Source organism: Mustela putorius, unplaced genomic scaffold (genome assembly GCF_011764305.1).
Source record: "Mustela putorius furo isolate JIRA1106 unplaced genomic scaffold, ASM1176430v1.1 tig00001118_pilon_pilon_pilon, whole genome shotgun sequence".
Classification (NCBI taxonomy): domain Eukaryota; kingdom Metazoa; phylum Chordata; class Mammalia; order Carnivora; family Mustelidae; genus Mustela; species Mustela putorius.
Genome location: NW_025421577.1, coordinates 2,356,516 through 2,378,129, shown reverse-complemented (window position 1 = coordinate 2,378,129; position 21,614 = coordinate 2,356,516). Strand labels below are relative to the sequence as shown.

General features: G+C 34.7%; 1 pseudogene; it reads left to right on the top strand.

Annotated features, from left to right (window-relative positions):
- Positions 1–20,915, top strand: part of LOC123393982 — an 84,788-nt pseudogene extending 63,873 nt beyond the window's left edge.
- The last annotated feature ends 699 nt before the right edge of the window (positions 20,916–21,614 follow it).

Below are 21,614 nucleotides of genomic sequence, written 5' to 3'. Positions count from 1 at the left end.
TCTAGGATTTTGACTGTCATTGTATTAAATTTTTAGGTTGGTTTGTGCAAGAATAAACATATTAACAATATTGAGTTTCTGAATCCATGATGGCATAGATCTCTCCGCTTACTTTGTTCTTTAATCTCTGTGCAGTGTTGATAGTTTTTGGTGTACAGATCTTGTGTACCTCCTGACAAATATATCTGTAAATATTTTACACTTTTTAATGTTATTTAAATGGTATGTTTTATATTTTAATTTTACATTTCCTTTTCTAATGCAGAAAACCAATCATTTTTGTATTTTGACCTTGTATTCTGCAAACTTATAAAGGTCATTTACTAGTTTTAGTAGCCTTTTTGTAGATTTCTTCACATAGGATCATATATCTGTGAATAAAGATAGTTGTAATTTTTTTTCTAGTCTCTATAAAGTTGTGACTATTGTGAGTAGCACACCTGTATCTAATTGGCTAAAATTATTGGTGCACAAATGGGTATCTTTAAATTAAGCATTTAGTATTTTTTCAAGATTCTATTATTACATACAGAGCAGGAAAAGCTCTCTTTCAGTTCTGGAACATGTAAGAATATATATATCCATATTTCTTGGTCAAAAGTCCATGTGCATGGAGAAATTTAGAGAATGAGATGAGAGTTGAAGGGAGAATATTCTGAGAGCATGTGAGATTCTGTATGCAGCTAGATCTGCCCTCTGGTTACTCTTATCATTTTAGTACAGAAGACAGTATATTTCTCCTTCCTTTTAGTATTTGCCCAACTTGGTTTAATTTGGGTTTACATCATTTGCAAGTGAAATGATTTTGAATAATACAATAACAATGAATTGCAAAGAGTATAACACTTGTAGATGTAATATGAATGCCAAAAATAACACAATGGCTGGGGGAGAGAGAATGGAAATATACTGACTGACAGCCCCAAAGGTAAGTGTATATGTATACTTTGACAACAGCCACCCATTATAATGGGGGTTTGTTCTGGGAGAAGCTAAATAGATCGACATATATTCCATATAGTTCTAGTCATTAAGTAATCAGAAAACAAATACAAAAGTAACAATCAAAACTATGTAGTTCATAAGAAGAACAATATAGTAGAAACTTTGTGAAGATATATCAAAAATTTAAAAATGCACACTCAAATGCACACATAATTACAAATCATAATAGGATAGATTTTGCTCAAAATGGTAATTCCATGAAAAACCCCTTTTCTTAATCTTGATGAAATAATGATTTTTTTCCAGGCAAAAGTAATTTACTAATAAGACATAAAATTCTGTTTTCTGATTCTACATATAAGACACTTGGAAGTTGCCACTCTGTCCTAACAAAGAGTGAAAAATGGAACAGACTGAAGAGTTGGCAACTTTTCTTGGATCCGTAAGAGAGATAAGTACAGAGGGTAGACCATTGCACCCAGTACTGGAGAGACAACATGCAAATACAAAGAGTGATAGCTTTCTGAAATAGAGACTTACAAATAGAAGCCACCACAGGAATTAGTGCCAAGACAGGAAAATCTCAACTGTAGTTGAAACACTATTGGAAGCTCAGTATGGACAAGTTTGAGAGTTAAAACTCCCAGGATACCTAGTCAGAGAAGGGTGCCTGCCTACATTATTGTGAGATTTACACCCCAGGAGCCTAACCAGATTCTTATGGTAAATATTGGGAGAAAAAAATCCCCTGATGCCTCCAAAAGGGGAGAAGGAAGAAAGGATCTATTTCAAAATATACCAGAGCACTCTCTTCTTCTTAACCAGAAGAAACTAGTTAACTAAGGCCTCACCTGCTAGTGTATTATCAGAGCCCAGTTGTCTAGAAATAAGGAAAATATCCAATTTCAACCCATCTGAGCCATCTTATCCCTCATAGAGAGGTAGAAAAACAAAAACTGAGAAATACCTGTGAAGTTCACCATCCACTAATCTCCCTAAAAGATTGAGACATAACCATAGGGCTTCCTCTCTTTACACACCTTACCACCACATCATTGTAATTCTATTTATAGCAGTTCTGATTATGTGGTATGGCATTTCTGGCTATTAAGAAAACATTATGGGGTGGCTGGGTGGCTTAGTGGGTTAAGCCTCTGCCTTCATCACAGGACATGATCTCAGGGTCCTGGGATCGAACCCCACATTGGACTCTCTGCTCAGCAGGGAGTTTGCTTCCTCCTCTCTCTGTCTGCCTGCCTCTATGTCTCCTTGTGATCTCTGTCAAATAAATAAATAAAATCTTTAAAAAAAAGAAGAAATTACAAGATATACTAGAAGGTAAAAACCACAGTTTGAGGAGACAAAGCAAGCATCAAAACCAGACATGAAAGAGGTATTTGAATTGAAAGACAGGGAATTTAAAGCAACTATGATGAATAGCCCAAGGGCTCTAATGGATAAAGTAAACAGAATGGAAAAACAGATGAGCCATGTAACCTGAGAGATGGGAATCTTAAGAAAGAATCAAAAAGAAATTCAAGTACTTGAGGCTCCTGGGTGGCTCAGTTGGTTAATTGTCTGCCTTCAGCTCAGGTCATGATCCCAGAACCCTGGGATGGAGCCTGACATCAGGCTCCCTGCTCAGCAGGGGTTCTGCTTCTCCCTCTCTCTCCACCTGCTGCTTCCCCTGCTTGTGCTCACTCTCTCTCACTGGCTGTCAGATAAATAAATAAAGTTGTTAAAAAAGAAAAAAGAAAGAAATTCTAGTGCTCAAAACCACTGTAACAGAAATGAAGAATGTTTTAGATGGGCTTATTAGTAGACTGGACACAGCTGAGGAAGAAATTTCCAAGCTAAAGAATATATTAACAGAATACTTGAAAACCAAAAAGCAAAGAGAACAAAGACAAAACATCTGAATAAGGAGGAACTGCAAGACAATTACAAAACATGTAACAAACACGTAATGGGAGTACCCAAAGAATGACAAGGAGAAAAAGAAACAAGTCACATTTGAAACAGTAATGACTGAGAACTTCCCCAAATAATGTCAGACACTCAACCACAGATTCAAGAAGTTTAGAGAACAACTGGTTGTTGTTGTTACAACAAACACAACTGGTTATATCATTTCCAAACTATAGAAAATCAAAGAAAAAGAACAAATCCTGAAAAAAGCCAGAAGAGAAAGACCATCTTACTTATACAGGAACAGACAAAGGTAAGAATTACATGCCTCAGAAACCAGGCATGTAAGATAAGAAATGAGAGTGGAGTGGAATATTTAGTGTTAAGAGGAGAAAGAAAGGAACCTACAATTTTGTACCTTATGAAATTATCTTTCAGAAGTGAAGTAGAAATAATGACTTTTTCAAACAAAAATTGAGGAAATTTGTTGTCAGTAGACCTACCTTGCAAAGTTGGTCTTGTTCATAAAAGGAGGTTTTTTGAGAGAAGGAAAATGATATAAGAAACTTGGATCTACATAATGAAATGAAGGATATTGAAGAGGAAATGTGTGAAGGTAAAATAAAAATTTTTATTTTATATATTCCTAGCTGATGTAATAGATAACAGTTTAAAATAGTAATAGCAATAATGCATTTCATTATGTATTTATGTGTGTGTGTGTGTATGTATACATATATATGTGTGTGTGTATATGAGTGAAACCAATGATGGAAATAATACAGGGATGAAGGGGGAGGAATTAGGATTATTTTGTTATAATAAGGTCCTCAAACTACATGTGAACTGTTACAGGGTTATTTGAAAGCAGACTTAAAAAAAAAGTGACTTTGATTAGTGGTAATATATATTGCAAATTTAGGCTACTACTAAAACTAAAATAATAATAATAATAACATACTAAGAAAGAAGAGAAAATGTAATTATATAAATGTTTAATTAAAATGATGAAAAGAAAAAGATTGGAAGACAAAAATAGGAACAGAACAAGAACAACAAATACAGAACAGCAATAAATATGGTAGATATTAATGCAACTGTATCAATAATCACTTTGAATGTTAATCATCTAAGTGTACTTATTGAAATACAAAGACTGTAATAGTGGATCAAAATACAAGTCCCACCTATACGTTATGTACAAGAAAGTCATGTTATATATAAAGACACATATAGATTAAAAGTAAGGGAATGGAGAAAAATATGTCATACTTAACACTAATCAAAAAAAATGTAGGAGTAGATATATTATTTTCTTAAAGAGCAGATCTCAAAGCAAGGAAAATTAACTAAAATAAAGAAGAGGACTATATAATGACAAAAGGGTTAATTCTCCAAGAAGACAGAATATGCTCAACTTGTATAAGCCAAACAGCAGGACATCAAACTATATGATGTAAAAACTAGTAGAACTGCAGTTAGAGATTTCAATATCCCTATATCAGATAGGGATGAATCTGGTGGGCAGAAAAATCAGTAAGGACATAGCTGAACTCATAACTACCTTCAATCATTTGATATAGTTTCCATCTGTTGACTATTTTATCGTAGAACAGCAATATCCAAATATATGAAAATATTTGGCAGGATATACCACATTCTGGTCCACAAAACACACTTTAACAGATTTGGAGGAATAAAAAAGCATACAATGTCTGACCTCAGACAACAATGGAATTAAACTATAAATAACAGAAACATAAATGGAAAATCCCAAAATAAATGGAAATTAAACAACATGCTTTTAAACAACACATAGATCCAAGAAAAAAATATGAAGATAAATTTTAAAGGAAAGGTATTTAACTTAATGAAAATGAAATACAATATACCGAAGTTTGTGGTATGTAGCATAACCAGCGCTTAGAGAGATATTTATAGCATTAAATACATATGTTAGAAAAGAAGAAAGACCCAAAAATCAATGATCTAATTATCCTCCTTGGGAAACTAAAAAGAAGGGCAAATTAAATCAAAAGAGAAGAAAATAATAAGAATAAAAGCAGAAATCAATAAAATTAGAAATCGGAAATTAAAAAAAAAATCGATGAAACCAAAAGCTTGTTCTTCAAAAAGGTCAATAGAAATCAATAAGCTTTTACCTAGCATAATTAAGGAAAAAAAACATGCATATAGATGCAAAAATTCTCAACAAAGTAAAAGAATTATACACTACATCTAGTTTTATTCCCAGTATGTAACTCTGGTTCAACTTTCAACTATCAATTAATGTAAACCAAAAGGGAGAAAGAATAACAGATTATATCAAGAGGTGCAGAAATAATATTCAAAGAAAGTCAATATCCATTCATGATAAAAACTATCAGTAAACTAGGAACAAAAGGAAACTTGTTCAATGTGATAAATAATCTCTACAAAAAACTACAGATCACATTATACTTAATGATGAGAAATTCTAAACTTTCCTACTAACATCAAGTATGAGACAAGGATGTCCATTCTCACTACTTTTCAACATTGTATTGGGGGGTTAACTATGTAATAAGATATGAAAAGGGAAAAAAAGGCATAAAGATGGGGAAGGGAGAAATAAGACCATATACGATCATTTGTAGAAAATGTGAAAGAATTGACAAAAAAAAAAAAAAAACCCACCAACTCCTGGAACTAATAAATAATTACAGCAAGGTTTCCAGATATGTGGTTAATATACAAAATTCAACTGCTTTTCCATATACTTGCAATGAATAAGTGGGATTTGAAATTAAAAACATGACAACATTTCCATTAACACCCCAAAAATGAAGTATTTAAGTATATATCTAATAATATGTATACAGGATATTTGTGAGGAAAACTATAAAACCCTTATGACTGAAATCAAAGAAAAACTAAAATGGAGAAATATTCTATGTTTATGGTTAGGAATGTTAAATATTATCAACAGGTGAGTTCCTCCTAAATTGATCTGTATGTTCAACACAATGTCAATCAAAATTACAGTATTTTGTGGATATTAAAAAATTGATTCTAAGATTTATATAGAGAGGCAAAAGATACAGAATAGCCAACACAATTTTGAAGAAAAACAGAGAGCTAGCATCACCTGACTCCAAAACTTACTATAAAGCTACAGTAATCAATACAGTGCAGAATTTGTAAAAAAAAATTATACAAAAAGATCAGTAGAACAGAATAGAGAAATAGACCCATATAAATACAGTGAACTGATCTTTGTCAAAGGAGCAAAGCCAATACAATGGAGAAATAGTCTTTTCAACAAATGATGCAGGGACAATTTAACATTCACATGCAAAATAATTAATACAGGTGCAGACCTTATATTTCACTAAAAAACTCAAAATGAATCATAGACCTAAACATAAAATGCAAAACTACAAAACTCTCAGAACAGGAAAATCTTCGAAGACCTTGGGTATGGTGCTATCTTTTTATATACAACACTGATGGCATGATCTGTGAAAGGAAGAATGGATGAGCTAGGCACAATTAAAATGAAAAACTTGACCTTTGTGAAAGACAATGTCAAAAGAAGACAAACCATAGACTGGGAGAAAGTATTTGTAAGAACATAGCTCATAAAGGAATTTTATTCAACAATAAGAAGACAAACAATGGCCCTCAAATTGACCAAAGATATGAACAGACACCTCACCGAAGAGAATATACAGGTGGCAAATAGCATATGAAATGATGTTTCATATTATATGTCATTGGAGAAAATGCAAATTAAAACAATGAAATACTGCTATACAGCTATTAGAATGCTGAAAATCTGGACGACTGACAACACAAAATGCTTGGCGAGGATGTAGGGCAACAGGAATGCGCATTCATTGCTGGTAGAAATGGAAAACGGTATAGCTATTTGGGAAGACAATTTGATTTGTTATTGTGAAATGACCTTGTGACTCTGCAGTCATCTTACTTAGCATTTACCCAAAGGAGTGGAAAACTTGCATCCCTACAAATACCTACACATACATGTTTATCAAAGTTTTATTCGTAAATGCCAAGATTTGGAAGCAACCAAGGTGTGTTTTAGTAGGTAAGTAGATAAACGAGCCTCGGCACATTCAGACAATCGAGTATTATCCAGTGCCAAAAAGAAATGAATTTTCAAGTCATGAAAAGACATGGAAGGAACTTAAGTGCATGTTACTACATGAAAGAAGCCTATCTAAGAAGGCTACATTCCATGTTTCCAACCATAAAAGGCAAAACTAACAAGAGACAGTAAAAAAAAAAAAATCATTGGTTTTCAGAGGTTGGTGGAGTAGGAAGAAGTAAGTGGAGCACTTTTAGGGCAGTGAAAAAAGCTTATGATACCATCATAATTCATTATACATTTGTTTAAACCAAAAATTTCCAAACCAAGAGTGAATTTTCAGATACATTACGGACTTAGGGTAATTATCATGGGCCAGTGGAAGTTCACCAATTGCAACAAATACACTGCTCTGGTGGGGCTTCTTGTAATGGGGGAGACCATGCCTGTGTGGGAGTGGGGGTGTATGGTAAATCATTGTATCTTTCAATTTTGCTGTGAATCTAAACGGCTACTCCCCAAAAATAAAGCCTGCAAAAAATCAATTACAAGTAGACTATTTGGATAGTCTAATAAATATATGCTAATCGGGTTGTAATGAATGCCATCCAAAATTTACTAGGTACAGATTATGTCAGAAAAAATAATTTAGTTAACTTTCAAATAACATGCTATGTAGGTAGTGTAATAATTTTTCAGGCAATGTAGGAATCTACATATTAATTTTCCCAATTTCTTCGAAGAAAGAAATATAGCTTTAATAATAAAATAGACGGAGAGCTCATTTACAGAGCATAAAGTGTTTTTCCCAAGGTCTTCCTCCTCTCAGAGAGCAAATTTCTGTATTTGTTTCCATCTGTATGGTATCCCATAGAATTTCTTGGAAGTTATTGTATTTTGACTACTCTGTGCCTTAGTTTTTAATACTCATGCTTGTTTTTCCTTGTTTTTATATTTTTAGCCTTAGAATTCTACTAGGGAAAAAAGGTATCCCTTTTTTCATTATTTAAACTTCCATTATTTATTTATAAACTCTCTTCCTTGTCAAATGATTAAATTGGGGAAAACTTATACATCATTGAGATTATAAAGAAGGTTTGAAACAGTAATTAATTTATTTCTCTGACATCTGCTTATTTCCTATTTTAGTGCCTGGTATTGTAGTTATCCTGATTTAATGTCCAATTCTTTATTGAGAGGACTTTACTAACAGTTTAGATGACACTTATTATTTTGAAGTAGCTCCTTTCATAAGAATGAAAAGAAAGAGATAATGTATGTATGTTGAGTACCTAGTCTTTCTATTTGTAGGTTTATTTTATGTATTTGGGGGTAGTGAGGGTGTTTAGGATGTTGGGGTTTAGATCTGAGTCAAAGCCCATTATAAACCATATTTTCTGTTGGACTATATTTTTTCATGATGTGCTTTTTACATATATTAATTTGAAGGCAGGGCACGGTGACATAAGGGACGTGTGCTTTCGGCTTCATGTCAAAGCAGACCTGAAGGAATCTGATGAAAAGGGAAAGAAATGAATATGTCCTTGGACATCGGCCAGCTGTAGAGAGCTGGTTGTTAAATATCCTTTTAAATATCTAACTATATAATCGTACTGATGTCGTGAAATTCTTATTTCTGACCTTGATCCAACTGATGTCAGAGAGGTGATCTTGGGAACATTATCTCACCATAATGTGAGAATGTTAACATTATATGTGACAGTATTAATGAAGAAAATTAATGGTGTTAATGCTCTGTATGTTGTTAAATTATAAGAAATTTTTATATAAAATTAAGCATTGGAAACAAGTTACTCATTATGCAAACCGACAGTAACAATAGTACTTCATATATATTCATGAATAGTAACCACTCAATGTGGTCCAATTTTCCTCTCAGTCAGCTTTTCATCCTGACATTTTGTTTTAAAGTGGTGCAACATGTTTTTCTTTTAATTTTCTCTTGCATGAACAAGTTCAAGGCAACCAGTCTATAATTATCCATTCACAAACAATAGCTAATTGATTTTTATGTTTCTACTCTATCATCTACCTGCAGAGAAAATTAAGCGCACATCAAGAAATTATGTGCTCACTTTTGGTGTAATGTAGATTTCATTTTACCTTTGGATATGTTGATTAGAATTTTCCTTTGAGAGTTGGAGCTCGTTGGCATCTAAGCTACAGTGCTTGTGAAAGAGGAAAAAAAATATGTTAAATAGTCCTATATCTTTTGGCAAGGAAAAACATGTTTGATGTAGTAAATACTAAATGCTTTTCTTAAAAAAAAACAAAAAAATATTAAGTGCTGATTGCTATATAATGTATCTGTCAATTCTTAGTTTACACCATTTGACAATAGAGGTTGATTGAGCGTTTCTCTGGGAAAAATGATGAAGCTACCCAGGAGTACTGTCAAGGATCGAGGGGTTCCAAAGAATTGGAGAAATTAATTCTTGGCAAATGAACCATTATAGGGTAGCTTTCTTCTCTCAGGGGCATTGGGGCTGTCCAATACAGCAGCAACATGTGGTTATTTAAACTTAAATTAAATCAAAGTAAAATAAATAAATTCAGTCCCTCAGTTGCTGTAGACACATTCAGTGGCTAGTAGTTATGCTACTGATAATCACAGAGAACATTTCCATCATCTTTGAAGTTCTGTTGGACTAATCTGAGGTAGACTTGTGTATGGAGATGTCCAACAGTCGGCGATGCGGTTTGAAGTGAGGAACGAGATTCTATAAAGGAATACTAATTTTATGGTCACCCAATTTAAAGTAAGAGTTGGAACTATGAAATAGAAGAGACTGCTAAGAAAGTAAGACACAGCCCTTTAAAAAGCTGGAAGACTGGATAATAAAAGAATGTTTACTTAGGAAGATTCGAACTTGCTCATGTCATCAAGATCTTGAGTAACTGGACCGGAACTTTTTTTATTTTTTTTTTAAATTTTATTTATTTATTTGACAGAGAGAGATCACAAGTAGGCAGAGAGGCAGGCAGAGAGAGAGAGGAGGAAGCAGGCTCCCTGCTGAGCAGAGAGCCCAATGCAGGACTCGATCCCAGGACCCAGAGATCATGACCTGAGCCAAAGGCAGCGGCTTAACCCACTGAGCCACCCAGGCGCCCTGGACCAGAACTTTTAATATCATCCCAGGATTATTCTTTTCCAAAAATTTGTGCAATGTGCAGTCTTACCCTGAAGATCTGAGACATTCTGTAAAGTAGCCAGAGTTTAAAATCTCATCCTTTACAGGGACTGTCACTACTCACACTTTTGGAAAATTTGGTTCTCTTTTTTTGCCTTAATGATCAGCACCAAGCTGGGTTCCAAGCATCTCAAAGTCTCTTTTTTTTCCATGCTAATGAAAGACTTGTGCAAATCTTTCTTTGGGGCAATTTTGAGGAAGTCTGAGAAATATACACACACAGACACACACACACACAAACACACACATATATGTAATACATAATATATAGAAACATATATGAGATATATAATATATTTATATAAATTTATATATAAATATATATATAATATATATATATATATATATATATATACACACAAACAAGTGCTTTAAATGAAATCTCTTACCCCATATCACTTGTTACTCTGAAGGCTTTATAAACTGACTTAGCATCTGGATCAGGGGCTCATCATCTTCCATAATTGGTTTCATGATATTTACACGTTTCTTCCCCTCCCAGTCACATCCTCAGCCTTGCTTGAGGATGTCATTTTAGAAGTCACTATTCATGGTCTCAATAATTCTTGATGTTGCCAGATTTTTAAAATTATATACATTTCATTAATGAGATTTTTTACTTGCATATTTCCCTGAATATTAGGAAGCTTGAGCATCTTTCCACATGGCAGTAGCCATTTAGTTTCTTTTTTTGTGAATTGTCCTGTTTCTTTAGCGAGTTATTTTTCTTTATTTTCAATAAAAATGCATCTGTTTATTTATTAAAATTCTTAGTGTACTGTCTTGATTGTTTCCTTATGTTTTAAAAATAATTTCTTCTTCCACAGCTTGTCTTTTTAGCTCTTTTAATGGTATCTTTCTGTAGACATACATTTTATGTTTTAATGTAGTCATATTTATTGAGTTTTACTTTTATGGTTTATATGTTTTGTACCTGTATACATCTTAACCTATCCAAGACGAATGACATGTTCTCGCACATTTTCTCTTAAGAGATGTAGAATATTGCTTTCATTTACATACTTATTCTAAACTGGCTTTATATTTCCTATTATAGGAGGTAATTAAAAAAAAAAGAACAATCAATTGCTTATAGCCAGTTATTGACAAGTTCATTATTTTATTTTATTTTAATTTTTCAAATATTTTACTTATTTATTTGTCAGAAAGAGAACACAAGCAGGGGGAGCAGCCGGCAGAGGGTTAAGCAAGGAGCCCGATATGGGACTCAGTCCCAGTATTCTGGGTTCATGACCTGAACAGAAGGCAGATGCTTAGCCAACTGAGCCTCCCAGACATCCAACGAGTTCATCATTTTAGTGCTATTCTGTAGAGCCACTTATGTCATGTGTCAGGATTCCATTGGTGGGTAGTTTGGTATGGCCTTCATGCTCTGTCTCATTGGTCTCTTTGTCCCTGTGCCAATACCATAGTGTCTTATGGTGACATTAGATCTTGATTTTTCATGGGCAAAATATCCTTATTCTTTCTTCAATATTTTGATCTTGCTCCTGGCCCAGGAAGCTGCTTAGTTTATTTCTGAGTCACTAAATAATCACTTTTATTTAGCATCACTTTCATATTATATCTATCTTCATGGCAGGCGGTATGCTCCAGATTCTGTGTTTACTATGCCTTCTCGACCTTGCCAAGATCTTCAGTGCCTTTGTGTTGATCTTTTGCCCGTGTGCAGTCCACTCACTTAGGGTCATTGTATGAAACACATATGGTGCTCCCACAGTATGCTTGAAAATGGAAGAAGTTGGTCAGGATTGGTTAGCAAGGAATGAAGATGTGCAGACAACCCAAATGTGTCTTCAACACATCTTTCTGCCTCTGGTATCACTGCAACTAGAATTTCAATAGCTTCCTATCGATGGTTAGGAGCAATCATTCCAGTCAAAACCATGACTCATCTTTCAGAATCAAAGTGGCAGTCTTGGACTCCAATACTTTAAAAACATTATGTTCCTGATTTAAGTTTCCTGTCCCTAGGAACTTGTGATTTAAATTGCCCCAGTTCAGAATCATAAGGATAAGAAACAATTATAGTATCTTTTATTTTTCACTTACTTCATTTAAATTCAATTAGTTAACATATACTGTGTCCTTGGTTTCAGATGCAGATTTCAGTATTTTATCAGCTGCATATAACACCCAGTGTTCATCACATCACATGGCCTCCTTAATGCCCATCACCCAGTTACTCCATCCCCTCATCTCCCCTCCAGCAGCCCTCGGGTAGTGTCCTGTAGTTGAGTCTCATAGTTTGTCTTCATCTCTGATTTCATCTTATTTTATTTTTCCCTCCCTTCCTCTATGATCCTCTTTTTTTTTTTTTTTTTAAATCAACATATAAGGTATTATTTGTTTCAGGGCTACAGGTCTGTGGATCATCAGTTTTACACAATTCACAGTGCTCACCATACCCTCCCAGTGTCCATCACCCAGCCACCCCATCCCTCCAACCCCAGCAACCTTCGGTTTATTTCCTGAGATTAAGAGTCTTTGTTTGGTTTGGCTCCCTCTCTGGTTTCATCTTGTTTCATTTTTCCCTCCCTTCCCCTATGTTCCTCTGTCTTGTTTCTCAAATACTACAGATCAGGGCCAGTCCTCTGTTTTAAAAACAATTATATAAAATTCAATCATTTGTTGCAACTATAGGAGGTACCAGCTCTATCTCCAACTCTTATATATATGGACTTGTGCTAGTAAGAGGAGGGAAAGTCTTCTTTACTGTTGACCATCTTGTGTCCCCTTAGCCAGCTTCCAGCTTGATCTGGTATCCCCTAGCTCATGTAGCTGGCATTCTTTCTTTTTTTAAAGATTTTATTTATTTATTTGACAGAGATCACAAGTAGGCAGAGAGGCAGGAAGAGAGAGAGGAGGAAACAGGCTCTTCGCTGAGCAGAGGCCAACGCGGGGCTTGATCCCAGTACCTCGGGATCATGACCTAAGCTGAAGGCAGAGGGTTTAACTCACTGAGCCACCCAGGCACCCCAGGCATTCTCTTATTATGTAAGCTCTTTGCATGCTCTTGGCAGAGTTCATGATCCTATCTGTGGGTGAGTTCTAGGGCTCCACCTCTTCCCCCTTTCTTAAAAATCTAATGTATGTTCTTGTTGGGAGCAATGATGTGAGAAATACTCTGATCTAGAATATGACATTTAGCCTGGACACTCCTATGGACTGAAGGCTTGTGTCCCTCCACCTGCAAATAATCATTACGGGTCATAATTGCACCATGTATTTTGTAGCATTATGAGGCCTCTTAATAGTGCCATGTCTATTTGGTAAATATACTGTAACCTTGTGGTTTTGAAAAGGAATTTAAAAATCACTCTTTTGGTGTGCTATACTAATATGAAAATGGCATTTTCTGTACCATACAGTTAGATTTTAATTTTCTTACCTTGTCTCCAAGGTGAACAGGCTGTGCTAGTAAGCTAAATGTCAGGGATTGAAGTTAAAAAAAAATATATGTAAGGTTTTTCAATAAGAACATAGTGGTGAAATTCTTACCTTCTTAGTTTGTTTTTTAGTTTTCGTTTTCACAACTCAGTGACAGAAAGTCAAATAAGAGGTGAGATATGGGGCGCCTGGGTGGCTCAGTGGGTTAAGCCGCTGCCTTCGGCTCAGGTCATGTTCTCAGGGTCCTGGGATTGAGTCCCGCATCGGGCTCTCTGCTCAGCGGGGAGCCTGCTTCCCCCCGTCTCTCTCTCTCTGCCTGCCTCTCCATCTACTTGTGATTTCTCTCTGTCAAATAAATAAATAAATAAATAACTCTTTAAAAAAAAAAAAAGAGGTGAGATATGTGGGACAAATTTCAAAATAGCTTTTATAAACCTCATATGGCATCAATTAATGAAATGTTTCTAAATTTAGATTTAATATTGAATTTGTACACAGACCCAGAGACCATCAACCACTATTTTAAATCAAAGCAATTGCACTTTATTAATAGAACAGGCCCCTTTTATAGCAAAACTTATTTAATTCTGATGGATTTAACTTTAAGGAAATGAATCAAATATAATAATATTTTAAAATAGAGAATCACTGTAAAATAACTTTGTAAGTCTGCAATTATTCAATATTGCACACATGTTCTAGGTAATTCCATTATCCTCCTAATTAACATCTAGTCTTAATTTAATTGGTATGGTCTCTTCTCGTTACAGTTCATTTGTTATTTTTAAAAATATATTTACGGGGAACACACAATATGTTAGACTGTACTAAGCACTCATGGAAATTATAATTCAGTAAGGGAGTGAAAATAATAAATGAAGCAAGAAATGAACACGTAATTGCCAATTGTGAACAGTACAAGAAGGAGAAAACAAGAGCAGCCTCTGAAAACACTGGAGAGCTAGCTCATCCTGACTACAGAATTTAAAGAGGGTGGTGAAAGTTGAGGAAGATGGAAGGTACAGCTATAGAGATTGGGTTCAACTCCAAAAAAGGATGAGTAATTGGGAATTTATAGCCCAGGAGCAGGGTAGGGTTCAGTGAATGGAAAATTAGTAAGAGCAAATACCAAGGGTGAAACGTGAAAGGGATTCTGGCTAAGTCAACCCAACAGGCTTCTTTGGGGCCAATAGGCCAGGGAGATCAGATATTACCTGTGTGTGGTAGAGGAGAAAGAACCTGACCGATATCTAGGGTGATCAATATTGAGAATAGGGGGGTTCTGCTTCAACTAACTTAACAGGGTTCTTGCTAGAACTGGATTTTCAACTGTGCACACATGGACCTACGGTTAAGTTTAGGCCTGACTATGGTTTGGTCAAGAAAACAATATTTGTTGGTATATTTAGATGAGATATTAATAAATATTAATAATTATTAATAACACATTAACTATTGTTAGTACAGAATTAAAATTACATAAAACATACCATCTTACAATTTGCTTTACCCACTTGTTTGCACCATGCAAATATATGGATGTATTTATTTTATGTAGACTTAATTTATTTTGTTAGTTTTCTGTATTTGGGCATTTTGGTAGTTTCTTTTTGGTTGTTTTTGCTATGATAAGTGACTAAAGAATTTGTGCCCATAAATCTCATTAGCTCACTTACTTTTAATAATGGGGACTTTAGCCATAACATAATGTGTTTATATATAGTGTCAAATCCTTAGAAACTGATGCTTGAGGAAATGGGTAGGAAGATTTAAGATACTCTTGAAATACGGCGTCGAATTGTTTTTCATAAAATTTGTTTGGTGTTTAATGAACAACATTATCAGTTTGGGAGGGCCTGTTTCCTGAACATTAATACTTTAAAATTAAGCTGTTTTTAAAATTATTTTTAGTAATTGTACATTCACATGCAGTTGTGTGATCCAAGATGAAGAGATCCCACATACGCATTCCCTAATGTGACCTTAGGTAACATCTTGTCCACCTAGAGCAAAAGATCTCTCCTACATATTGTTCTTAGACAGCCAGGGTACAGAGCATTGCAATCACCACAAGATTAGTTCATTATTAATACATTCCTATCTGTAGTTACAGCTCACATCTCCTCTGAATCCACTTCTTATCCCCTGGGAACCAGGAATCTGTCCTGCATTCCTAAAATATCATCATATACTGTGTAAATTTCCTGGTTTGGATTTTTTTCTCACTCATCATAATTCTCCGGAATGTCATCTAGATTGTGTATTAAAGGTCTCTATTTATTGATTGATGGATTAATGAGTGATACTTCATGATATGGTTGTACCACAGTTTGTCTAATCATAAGCCCATTGAAAGACAAGAACCCATTGAGCTTTTAGCAGTTTTTGGTTCTTACGAATAAAGATACTCTCACAATATGCTGAGATTTTTGTTTGAGTATAAAATATCATTATTCTTGATAAATTGCCCACACGGAAATTACTAGGTTTTACAGTAAGTACAGGTCTAGCTTGTGAAAGACACTGCCAAGCTGTTTCCCAGAGTGGCTGTATCAATTCACATTCCCACAGGCAACACATGTGTGATCCGGTTGTTCTGGATCTCAGCCAGTATTTGCTGGGGCTATTTTTATTTTAGCCATACTGATAGGTGTGCCATGGTACCTCCTATGGTTTTAATTTGTGTCTCCTAATGCTTGTTTGTCATCTCTATATCCTCTACGGTGAAATAGCTGTCCATTGCTTTTACCTATTTTCTACTTGGATTGTTGTTATTTTTTTCCACTGTTAGATCATAATAGCTTTCTTTAAAAAATGTTTTATTCTGGATACTAGCCTTTTGTCAGGTATGTGATAGATATGTATTTTGCAGATATAGTCTCTCAACATGTATGTACTTTTTTCATTCTTTTCATAGGATCTTCATAGAGCAAACATTTTTAATTTTGATGATGCCCTATTCATCAGCTTTTTCTTTAATATATCCCATTTTGGTGTCAAGTCTAAGAATTACTTGCCTCCTCCTAGATCCTAAAGATTTTGTCCTATTTTTTTAACCAATAAGTTTCATTGTTTTATATTTCACACATAAGTCTGATACATTTTGAGGTAATTTTTGTGTAAATTGTGAAATAAGTTGAGGTTCATTGTTTGTCTGTGGGTATGCAGTTGATTCAATACCATTTATTGAAAAGGCTATCTTTATTCCACTAAACTGTTTTTGGTTTTGCACATTTGTCAAAAATCAATGGGGCATATTTATGTGGGTATGTTTTTGGGTTCTCTCTTCTGTTGTACCTGTCTGTGTGTCTTATCACTCCACCAATATCACAAAGTCTTGATTTCTGTACCTCCCTAAAAGATCCTGAATGAGGTAGCCAGTTCCAGCTCTCTTAATTCTTACTTTTCCACAATTGTTTTACCTATTTTAGTTCTTTTGCAATATTACATAATTTTTAAAATAAGCTTGTCTATATCTACCCAAAGCTTTGATGGGACTTTCTTAGGAATTGCCTTAAAACTTTATATTAATAAGTAAGAAATTGACATCTTTGTTATGTTGGACTGCCTATTAATGAATACAATATATCTATTTATTTAGATCTCCTTTGATTTATTTCATCAGCACTTTGTAGATTTCAGCATATATGTTTTGTTGGATTTAGACCTAAGCATTTTCTTTATTTTTTTTTAGTGATTTCAAATGGTATTTTCTAATGGTTCTCCAGAGAAGTTTTACTATATATGAACTTTATACAAGAATGTAGCTATGCATAACTATATATGTAACTATGTATGGCTATATGTAGAGAAATATGTAACTATATCTATATCTATGTATCTATCTATCTATAATTATGTAATCATATATATTTGACTATATAACAATGTAAGTACATATATATTACTGTATTATCTGTGTGTATGTGTATATATATATATATATATATATATATATACATAGAGAGAGAGAGAGAGAGAAAGAAAGAGTGAGAGAGAGAGGGAGACTTAGGAGGCTGAGAGAAAGCCCACACACAGTTTGACATCTCCAGTCTAGAAGCTAGAGAACCAGTGGTGTAATCATTGTGAGTCCTGAGTCTGGAAGCCAAAGAAGTAGGAAGTCTGTTGTCCCAGGGCAGGAGAAGGTAGAATTCTCAGCTCAGGAAAAGTAAGAGAATTCCCTCACTGTTTTGCTCTGTACAGCTCCTCAAGGAATTGGATGATGTCCACCTGCACTGTTGAGGGTGAATCTTCTTCACTGAGCCTGCTCATTCAAACGTTAATGTCTTTCTGAAACACTGCACAGATGTACCCGGAAATACTGTTTTACTATCTGGGCATTCCTTAGCCTAGTCAAGTTGGCATCTAAAATTAACCATTACAGTATTGCCATCTTAATTTAATTATTAGCTTTAGGAAGGTTTTTTAAAAAAATATATTTCTTAGACTTTTATACAGAAATAATTGTGTTTCCTCTGAGTAATGATAGTTTTGTTTCTTCTTTTATGATATGTATGCCTTTTGTTTCTTTCTTTATTATTTATTTATTTATTTATTTATTTTGTCCTCAGCTTATTGCACTGGCTAGATCTTCCAGCATTAGGTTGAATAAAGTGCTGAGAGCAGACATCCTTACCTTGTCCTAATCCTAGAGGGAAAGTACTCCAACTTTCATCATTAAGTAGGATGTTAGCTACAGGGTTTTTGTAGATTCTATTTTTCTAAGTGAGTGAGTTCCCCTCTATTCCTTTTTATCTGGGCGTTTTTAACATGAATAGCTTAAATTTTACCAAGTGGTTTTATTCCACCAATTGATATGATCGTGTTTTCTCTCATTCATGTCGTTAATATGTGGATTATGTTGTTTGATTATCAAATATTGCTCAAGAATTGCTTCTCAGAAATGAATCCCACTTAGTCAGGCTTTTATATATTTCCACACTCAATTTGAAAATACTTTATTAAGGATTTTTCGTCTGTATCACAAGGGATATTTTTCTGTAATTTCGCTTCTTTGATTGTTTCTTTTTCTCTTCCTGGTACTATGTTTGTCTGGGTTTGGAACTAATGTAATACTAGCTTTATAAAATGAATTGGAAGATATTCCCTCCTCTTTCATCTTCTGGAAGGGATTATGTAGCACCGATGTTCATTCTTTGTTAATGACTTGGTAGAAATCCAGTGAAACTATCTGAGCCTGAAGATTACTTTTTGGGGGGAGAGTTTTTAAATTATGAATTCATTTTCCTGAATAGTTATAGGGCTATGCAAATTGCCTATTTCATATTTGGTTAGTTGTGATAGGTTTTTTTTTTTTTTTTTTTTTTAAGGAATTGCTCCATTTTATGTAAGTTGTCCAGTATATCTGTGTTCAGCTGTTCTCCGCATTACCATATTATCCCTTGGCTGTTTGCAGGGTCTGTGGTGACATCCTGTTTCATTCCTGATATCATTAGTTTATGTCTTTACTCATTTCTTTGTCAGTAGTGCTAGAAGTGTGACAATTTTTTTTGTATTTTTGAAGAACCAGAAAATACATTATTTTAAATTGCACATAAAAAATTCACTAATAGACCAATTCTGGATCAGAACAAAATCTCAACAACTTTAAAAACAAAGTGTGTTTTCTGACCACAACAGGATCAATAATATATTTGGAAAATGCCAATATATATGGAAATTAAATAGCATGCCTTAAAATAACCAGTGGGTCAGAGAAGAAAAGCCTGGAAAAACTTAAAACAAACAACAACAACAACAACAAAAAACCCCTGAAGTTATTGAGAAATGAAAACTGAGTGTGGTAGAATATAACTACAGGAGTACTTAGATAGAAATTTAAAATGATGTTTATGTTAGAATGAAAAAAAAATTCAACATAATGATCTTAATGTGTTATTTAAGAAGTTAGCAAAACAGTCGCCAATTTAAACCAAAGCTAGCAGGAAAAAGAAAATAAAAAGCAAAAGTCAAGGAAATCAAGACTGGTCCTGCAGTGCTGAGGTGGGAGTGGGGGTGGAGATAAAGCTGGGAAAGTCAGCTCAGGACATGGACACAATGGTGAGCTCCTGAAGCCTTGGCAGCCTCAGAGCCAGGATCCCAGCCAGAGGGGTTAGCACCAGCTAGTCCTTGTTGGATACTGTCTTCAATTTCAAGCCCCAGGACGATTGCCTGGACATGTTCGCCAAGCATAGGGGGTCCTTTTGGAGTCTCTGAGCTCACTACCCCGGATATATTTCAAATTGCACAGGAAAAAGCCTCAAGAAAGGATTGCTGGTGGAGCATGCATTCTCTGCATTGCCTGGGCCCTACACTCTGCTCCTCAGATGCCCTCTGGGATTGATTCCTCATGCAGAGTGGCTGATTTTGTGAAAGTTGCTCACCCGAAGCAGATGAACTTTGCAGGTGTACTGGCACCAGGGAGAAAAGTTAAGCACAAATGTAGAGTTATATCAGAGTTTGTGAAAATTACCAACTGATTAAAAGACTTGGGGATTCCTTTTATCCAGAAACCAACTGAGTGGTGGAACTGACTATGTTTGACTTTGAAATCAGTGGAATTCATCTAGACAAAGAAAAACATTAAAGAACAGTGGATCTTACTGTTAAAATCTTGGATTTGAGTAGAGCATTTTTTATGGGGAGTGACTTTTCCAAGATTGATAAGCATTTCTTATCAGAATACTTTTGCCATAACTTTATATTTGATGGAGGTCCTGTAACAACTGATGGTCTACATGAAGAAGCACCAGATATTTTGGGCAAGAAGCTACTTACACAATTTTTCCTTGTCCCAAAGCTAGCTCATTGAAATGTTCAGAAAAGCTGCTTAACAGCAGAAAACTTATGACAAAGTTAGTGGGATATTTTACATTTTCTCACATGGCTTCCCAAAGAACAGTAGCTAAAAATTCAGACTTTCATGCAATTTCTTGAGAAATTATTTGTCAATTTATCCAGCAGAGGTATAAGAGATTTTTTTTTAGGAGATAAGAGAAATAAAGGTGAAACAAAATCTTCAAAATTCCGAATGAGTGCCTTGGGACCCCCCTCCATTTGAAGGTATGATTCATGCAGGGAGATAGACTGTTGAGTCCATTTATATTGACATGCTACTCCTTGAAAGCATGAGTGGAAGAAGGTCTGAATATTTTTTTAACTAATTTCTGGGGATTCTGTTGTCTGCAGAGCTGCCTGGAAAATGTGGTGTGGTGTGAACATGTTAGAATATTGGCTGTGGTTCACAAATCTGGAGGATTGCGAGGGTGCATTTACTGTGAACAGACAAACCACACCAGGGTTGTCATTTTACAGTCCATGGAAGCAGCCCTAAAGAAAGAGACTGTTAACTCCAGTGTAGTTCTTAAACTGTATCTTCCTCATTCCTCAGAGAATTCATCAACTTTATTCACTCTTGGGATGATGGAAAATCAGTCTCATTCCTGGGTGTAAAGTGGAAAACTACTTGAAATAAAAAATGAAATATTGATAAAAGCAGCAAAATTAATGAACCTCAAATGATTAATGCTAAATGCAAAAAGCCAGCAACAAAATGGTACCTTATGCATTATTCCATTCATATGACTTTCTGGAATAGATAAACTTAGAACAACAGAAAACAAAGTAGTGATTATGGCAGCTAGATTTTGGAGGAGATTGACTGCCAAGTGCCAGGAGAGAATTTAAGGTGCTTAGTAAATATTCTGGTTATTTTGTTAGTTACCTGCCTGTACATTTTTATCCAAATTCATGGAACTGTATGCTTTAAAACAGTGAATTTCATTGTGCATGTTAAACCTCATTACTCACTTACAAATTTATCCTTTTTTCCCACTGGCTGATCTACCTACCAGAAAACATTTGGGTATAGCTTAATGCAATCTGAGCTTTCCAAGAATACAAACACCCCACAAATTGAGAGAAAAGTACAATTCATTTCATTAGAACTTTATTGAGAAATAGTCACCACTTGGAAAAATAATATGATGCCATGAATGTTTTTGATTCTGGAACAAAACATTTCTATGCAATAATGTACTTATAGCTGT